Below are 7,622 nucleotides of genomic sequence, written 5' to 3' on the forward strand. Positions count from 1 at the left end.
AGTTGTATATTCTTCATTGTGGGTCCTTCTAGTTGTGGCGTGTGGGACGCTGCCTCAGCGTGGTTTGATGAGCAGTGCCATGTCCACGCCCAGGACTCGAACCAACAAAACACTGGGCCGACTGCAGCGGAGCGCGTGAACTTAACCACTCAGCCACAGAGCCAGCCCCTATATTTTAAATCAGCCAATATTCGGGAGTGTTTTTAGGATTTTTTTTTCTCATTACTTTTCTACTTTTTGCTTACCAGCATCATCAGATGCCTCAGAATCTAGGTCCTGCCTGTTTACATCTCCTCATTCTCCAAACTTTGTGAACGTTCCTCCACTACATTAATATATGTACCAGGCACTTCGGATACCTTAGCAAGGAAGGGCTCATAGACATCGTTATACCATTCCTCAAAGGTGTGAAATTCCTGATCAAATTGGGCTGTTTTATCCTGTTGCCTCTGAAGCTTTTTGTGGTTACTGACATGGACCAAATTGAGCCAGGTGGGCTTATAATCGAGTCAGTTCCCGTCAGAGCCCCTGGAGACTTTGGTCTCCTCTCTGTGAGTGTCAAAGGCACTTCCGTCTTTAGACTTGCTGAGCTCTCAGTCTCTTCACCATTGTGGTTTCCACCATTTCCTCTTCAGGTTCCTAAAGTCCCGTGTTGCCAAGTGTGTTGTGCTAGAGAGAAAAGGATCAACTTTTGGGGTGGCTACTTTGGGGAACCAGAACAGCACAGGAAAGACCGGGACTCAGTTCTCCCACATGCCCGCTCAGATCTCTCTTTTGTGCTCTGTGTGGGGCCTTCCATGAGCATTTCTCCTGTGGTCAAATTCCTATCATTTATTTACTCACTCAGCAGATAGGCATTAAGTACCCACTGAGTGACAGGCAAGCTGTTGGTGCTAGATATGTCAGTTCAGGAGCACACGGGGCTTGTGCGTTGCTGCTCCTACTGAGGCTGGCTGCCACCCTCACCACCCAGACCCGGAGGAGCTCTCGGAGGTGCCAAAGTGTTGTGATCTCGGCCGTGTCATGAAAGCTCTCTATGTGTACATTTTCTTCTCTGTAAAAAGGGATAATAACAGAACTGATCTCATGGGATCGGGTGAGGATTAAAAGGGGACATGTACGAAAGCACTTAACACAGGGCCGACTGCACACTGATCTCCTGGCCTAGAAGTTAGTGTTTAGACAATTATCAAAAATTTAGTATATTAGCAGATAGTGTTTAGATAATTATCAAACAATTCTAGTAGGGAGTAATAACAGCAATACTAGCGACTAACACACAGCACTCACCATAGGCCTGGCGCTGCTCTGGGTTCTTCCTGCAGTGAACTCATTTCATTATGAGTATTTATAATCCCCACGTACAAATGAAGTGACGTGACTCAGAGACATATGTGATCTGCCCAGGGCCACACAGCTAGCAAGTGATAAAGGGAGGATTTGGGCCAGTGTCTAAAACTGGAACAAAATGAGGCTTCAAGAAGGAGGTGAGCAAAGGGACCATATTTGGAGGCTTATGTTGAGAATGGGGAACTGAGAGAAGCACGTGGAGAGCATGAAGGGTTTCGAGGGACATGGGGCTAGGAAGGCAGCTTGGGGGCAAATGGAAAGATCTTGAATGCTAAATTTAAACCATAGGTTCTATTTTGCAGACTGTGGGGAACCATTGATGATTTCGAATTGGGGGTGATGCGACAGGCCCCCAGTTTAGGATGGCCGCTCGGGCAGCACTGCGGAAGTCAGGCTGGAGGGGGACATGGAGGGGAAGCAGCGGGACAAGTTAGGAGGCAGCTATGTGTTTGAAATCAGCATTTTAACGTGGAAAAAGCCTAGAACCTACAGCTTAACGATTCTGCTCTCAGTTGCAGTCCTGATGTTAAACCTAGCCTCCTGTGTAAAAATATGAATACACATATGAATATACGTAGAGAAAAGTCTGCCACTTTGCATGTAGTATGACAGAGGATATTTATTGCCATCCTAATTTTTCTGTGTTGTTTAAATATTTTCAAGTGTTTAAATATTTTCAGGTGTTATGGCCGTTACATTCAGAAAAAAGTATTTTTTCTTTTTTAAAAAATAAGGCATTTTCTTTTCCACAGAACTCAATATGGTGGAATCTAATTGAGTCACAGGCCAGTTTGCTGTGAGTGGCTGTGTCAGTCGACTGGTAACCCAGCAACCCAAAGGCGGTGGACACTGTGTCCTCCAAGCCTGGCCTTAGAGATGTCCTTGGCTGAGGCTTCTGTGGGATTAGACTGAGGAGCCGCCTGGCCCTGAGACAAACTGAAAACTGAAGTCACTGGGGCCTTTCTCTTCCTTCCTAGGTGCCCCAAGGTCTATGCCACTTGTCATCCTCCCTCCCTGCTCCCCTCGCCCACACTAGTAATATTCCACGCATTTCAAGTGTTTTTTTTGAAGTATATCATAAATACAGAAAAGAGTGACACACGATGCCTCTAATCTTCTCTCGTACCATCCCTGAACTCCTCCAACAAAACCTAGTTTAAAAGAAAATTAAAGAATCACCCACCCTCTGTTTTCTTCTTTCAATAAAACCACATGTGGAATGTCCACTTTATCCAGGCACGGCTAGGTCAGGCATGCAAAGATGGGCAAGTCTGCAGAGAAGCCATAGTCCCAGGGTGAAGTCAGGAAACGACCCAAATGACAAGACAGTGTCCTAACATGGACCATGTTAGAGGAATTCACAGGGGCCTGGAGAAGAAAGGAGCCAACAACAATCAAGGCCCTGGTGAGGAAGGTGCCAGCAGCATTCGGTGAGCAGATGATGCTTAAGGCGGGCCCAGAAGTCTGCCAAATGGATGGCCGAGCAAGAAGGGAATTCAATTCAGAGAGAACAGCATGTTCAACACCCCAAAGAGTGAGAAAGCAGGCACATCTGGGTTATGGCAAGCTACTTGGTTTGATGGTGCCCAGCTGGCTACAGCTTCTCTAAGAAGCTGACCCCACTCTTACAATGCATACCAGTGGCCACACCAATGAAAATTCCATCACGTGCCAGGCGTTCTTGGATTTCATTCCTCTACAGTCTTTCTTCTGAAGTCTGTTTACCTAACCCATTCTGAGCTTGACCTTGTTCCTAACCCTGCCTGCTCCCTGTGTAGGCAGTGTCATACCCTGGTCCCCAGAGTGTCCTGGCTTCAAGGGAGGAATCCACAGTTTCACCAGGTGCCTGGGTGTCTGCTGGGCATGGAAGCTGGAAGGTGTGACAAGTAGCCTCAGGGAGCAAGGCTAACTGGTGTCCATGTCCTGGGTAAGGCCATGCTAGAAAGTCTCAGAAGGTCCAACACGTTGAGTCCAAGAAAGTTGTGGAACAAATCTAGGATCTGAAGAAAAGGGTCAACCACAGGGAACCATCATTTATTTACCAGATATTTATTAAGCATCTTTTATGTGCCAAATACTGGCCCAGGGGCTGAAGATACAATAATGAGCAGAGTCAGTCCCACTCCTGTTGGTACCCACACATGGCTGACCAGTCGTTAGGGCTAGTGGCGTTCCTGATTTGGCCATTGAGCATCTGCTCTGACTGATCAGGCCTGTGCCACAATGATAGTTACATATTTTTAATGCCGCTCCTGGTCTCTGGCCTTGTTTTCAGTGAGTGGATATAGCTATTAATCAATATTCACATTAAGAAATGTATAATTACAAACTGAAATAAGGAAAAGAACTTCAAACTTGACCTAGACTGGGAGTGGTGGTCAGGGAAAGCTTCCTGGAGGGAAGAGAGTTGACCTGAGATCCCAGTGATGGGCAGGCGATAACTGGTTAAGACGTAGGAGCAGAGCGGAAAGTTAGAGCATTCTGAGTCCACAAGGACAGCCAGACAATTTTGTAGAGTTTGGTTGAATCCTCTAAGACTGGAGGATTGACCAGCTGTGAAGGGTTCTGAGTTGGTTGGGGCATCAGTGCCTGCTATGGTCTGAACGTTTGGGTCCCCCGCTCAAAATTCATATGTTGAAATCCTAATGGCTGATGTGAAAGTACTGGTAGGTGGGGCGTTTGGGAGGTGCTTAAGCCATGAAGGGGGAGCCCTCATGAATGGGATTAGTGCCTCATAAAAGTGGGTCTGGAGAGATCCCTCACCCCTTTGACCATGCGAGGACACAGCAAGAGGTGACAACTTATGAACCAGGAAGAGGGTCCTCAGAAGAACACAACCATGCTGGTGCCTTGATCTTGGACTTCTCAGCCTCCGGAACTGTGAGAAATAAGTTTCTGTTTTCTGTAAGCTACCCACTCTGTGGTGTTTTGTTACAGCAGCCTGACTGGACTAAGACAGTCCCCTTTTGGGGGAGTAGCGGCAGGGGGACTGGTGGGATTTATATAAGAGGTGGTGGCTCAAACCACTAACAGCTGAAGTGCAAAGTGATTCACATTCAGCACTGCTGTCTACATTGCAGGTCAGAAAGAAGGTGCACAGCAGGGGCTTGTCCGCTGGCCGAGTGGTTAAGTTCACGGGCTCTGCTTCAGCGGCCCAGGGTTTTGCCAGTTCAGATCGTGGGGGCGGACATGGCACCGCTCATCAGGCCATGCTGAGGTGGCATCCCACATAGCACAACCAGAAGGACCCACAATGAGAATATGCAACCACGTACTTGGGGCTTTAGGGAGAAGAAAGATTGGCAAAAGATGTTAGCTCAGGTGCCAATCTCAAAAAAAAACCCCAAGAAAAACAGTTTAAAGGTACACAGCAAAGGGGAGCCACCCCTCAGAAGTTGAAAAGCCCAGGGATTGCCGGTCCATCTGGCTCTGTCCACACTGGCAAAAGCTACCATTTCACATATGGATGCTGCCAATTATCAGTGAAAAACCCCATGACTACCAAAATGTGCAGACATGGCTGAGCCAAGCCATCTCTTCCCTTCGCCTTTGGCTGGGGAGGGCTGCCATTAGAACTGGAAGTTTATCAGTCAGGACTCTCAGTCACAAACAACAGAATCCACTCCAGCCAGTTGAAGCGGAAAGCACTCATAGAAGTTCCAGGAGTGCCAGGGAGTGAAGCTTCAAGACTGTGCAACCTGGAACCATGCCCAGATTACAGTGTCCCACCACCCAGCAGAGACCCTGAGCCCACCGCTGGGCACAGTAGCCTCAGCCTGCACCACCCATGCTGCCGCCAGGTCCCTGCCACCACTGCCTTTTCTCTTGTGGCCAGGCTAAATCCTCCACTGCATCTCCATCTTCACCTCTCTCTCTGAAGGGAAGTCTCCTGCATGCACACCTGACTAGTGAAGTTTAGCTCAGGTGTCTGCGTCTTGACTTTAAGGGAGACTGGGAAAGCACACTGCTAACTTCTTTCTCAGGAAAGTGGGACTTAGAAGGTAAGAAATTCCCCAGGAATATGAATGTGCTCAAGAGGAGCCAGGAGGGGTGTTTCAGCTCCAGTTAAGCACTAGAGGTCTGTGGTTAGTTAAGTCTGCATTGTTCTCCAAGATTGGGCACAGTTAGAGCCCCACAACATCCTGTTTCTTATATGTGAAACAGGGCCATCTAGGACAAAATAAAACCCTCTTTGTCTTGGAACGCTTTACTTCCACGCAGGACCAGCTACATAATTGGCAGGGCCCAGTGAAAAATGAAAATGCTGCACTCCTTGTTCAAAAATGAAGAATTTAAAGACAGAGACAGAAGAGCATTAGACCAAGCTGGGCTCTTCTGATCATGGGTCCCTGCTCTCCTGCACAGACCATACGCCTTTAAAGCTGCTCTGCTTCCCTTTCCTCTGGTTGACTGGTAGGACTTATGTTGTTTGGATCCTTGTATAATACACTGTTGCTAGACGTGGCAGGAAGAGGTGGGAACTCAAGTGATATTCTCAACAACAAGATATCCAGTAAGGTCTGGATCCATCTGGAAACCTATTAGAGCTCATGGGAGGGGTATCATGCTGGAACCTACACAAAGAAGAAGAAATGATAAAACTCCAAGGCTGAATTGAGAACAAAGTTGCTTTGGCAAGCTTGCTCATCCTGCCTCTCCTTATAATGCCCTACTGTTTGTCATGGGATATGACTGTTATAGTGAGTGAACTGGGAGAGGATTGTGAAACAGCACAGAGAAGGTCTTTCTTCTCATCCTTTCTCTTTCTTTCCTTCCTTCCTTCCTTTTTCTTTCTTTCTTTCTTTCTCTCTCTTCTTATATAAACCCTGGACAAATGTATCCTTTGAAGCAAGGTAAGACATCCATAACCTGATATTGCATGCCAAAGGTTACACATGTCCAACATATAAAAAGAAAAAACGTCCCAAGATTCAGCCATCCATACTAGGCTTCTCCAAAGACCTATGGGGCCTCAGCTACCAAAAGATAAATCTTGAGACTGGTAATGCCTATACTCATCTGCACACCTGCAAGGATTCCAGTTGTCCATATAACCATAAATCTAATTTCCACCTGCAGTAGTCAGGTGGTTCGAGTTGGGGTATGACAATGTCAGCCCTTGGAAGGTGAGATGGAAAGCATGTTACCCTGGCAGGTGTCCTTAAGTGTGCTGAGGCAAGGAAGAAAAATACAAGTGTAGACAAGAGAAAAGTCCAGTCTGGGGACAAGAGAGATTATTTCTTATGTCCAAGTGCAAGGGAGAAGCAAAAACATAAATAGTATGTGGATAGCAGAGTTGGAAATCTAAGGTTGAGAAAATGGAAAGAGGAAGGAGGAAGTGAGTACAGATGGTTCTGGAACAGAACTGAAGGATTCTTATTCGTGGGGCCTTATTTAGTACAGCAGATGCCAAAGCACCCCAACTCCACAGTCAGTGCACCTGATTGTAAAACCTGCCTTCCATTTACTAGCTGTGTGACCCTGAAGAAGCGACTTAACCTCGTCAAGCCTCAGTTTTCTCCTCTGCAAAATGAAGATAGTAATGATAAGTATATAATTAAATCATTTATTAAACATTTATAACATGCTGGTTCACGGTAAGAACTCAATAAATACTAGCTATGGTCATGATGATGGTATGATGATGTGACGGTGATGATGATGAAGGGGACTGATGAAAATGGTCAAAGATGCAGGCCTCTCCTGCCAGAGGAGAGAACCCCGGGATGAGCACCATGGGATGGAGTTGATGAGCATGCAGACCCCACAAGAGAGATGTAATGGTGAGGGATGAGGAAGAACCAGGAGAGAAAGACAGAAGGCACAGGGAGCTGGTTAGGAGGCCTTTGCATCATTCCCAGTGAGAGACCAAGCCCCGCCCAGGGCAGCGTTTGAGATGACCTCTAGACATCCATGAGTTTGAATTGTAAATACATGTTATACACACTGATCATCAAGCTGTGCATTTTCCCAGCTTTACAGTGAATATTTGGGCAGTGTCCACAAAAATCGAGTAGGGGTACTGTCAGGAGGGCCTCTCCTGGAGACGAAGGGCAGTGGGGTGAGGAAGAAAGAGCTCTGCACACAGAGCTGCACATCTGAGCAATGGCTCCACGCTGATGGGCAATTCTCTTTTCCTCTGCAGAGATTCACAGACCCTACGGGAAGTCAAAGAGCTCCCCCGCCCCACTTGCTGGCTGCTTGGGCATCAGAATGTTCGAGTCTGAACCACCCACACTTGCTTTGGGTAAGAAAAGGAGTAAGGAGAAAAG

This window comes from Equus przewalskii, chromosome 3, assembly GCF_037783145.1.
Source record: "Equus przewalskii isolate Varuska chromosome 3, EquPr2, whole genome shotgun sequence".
Lineage (NCBI taxonomy): Eukaryota > Metazoa > Chordata > Mammalia > Perissodactyla > Equidae > Equus > Equus przewalskii.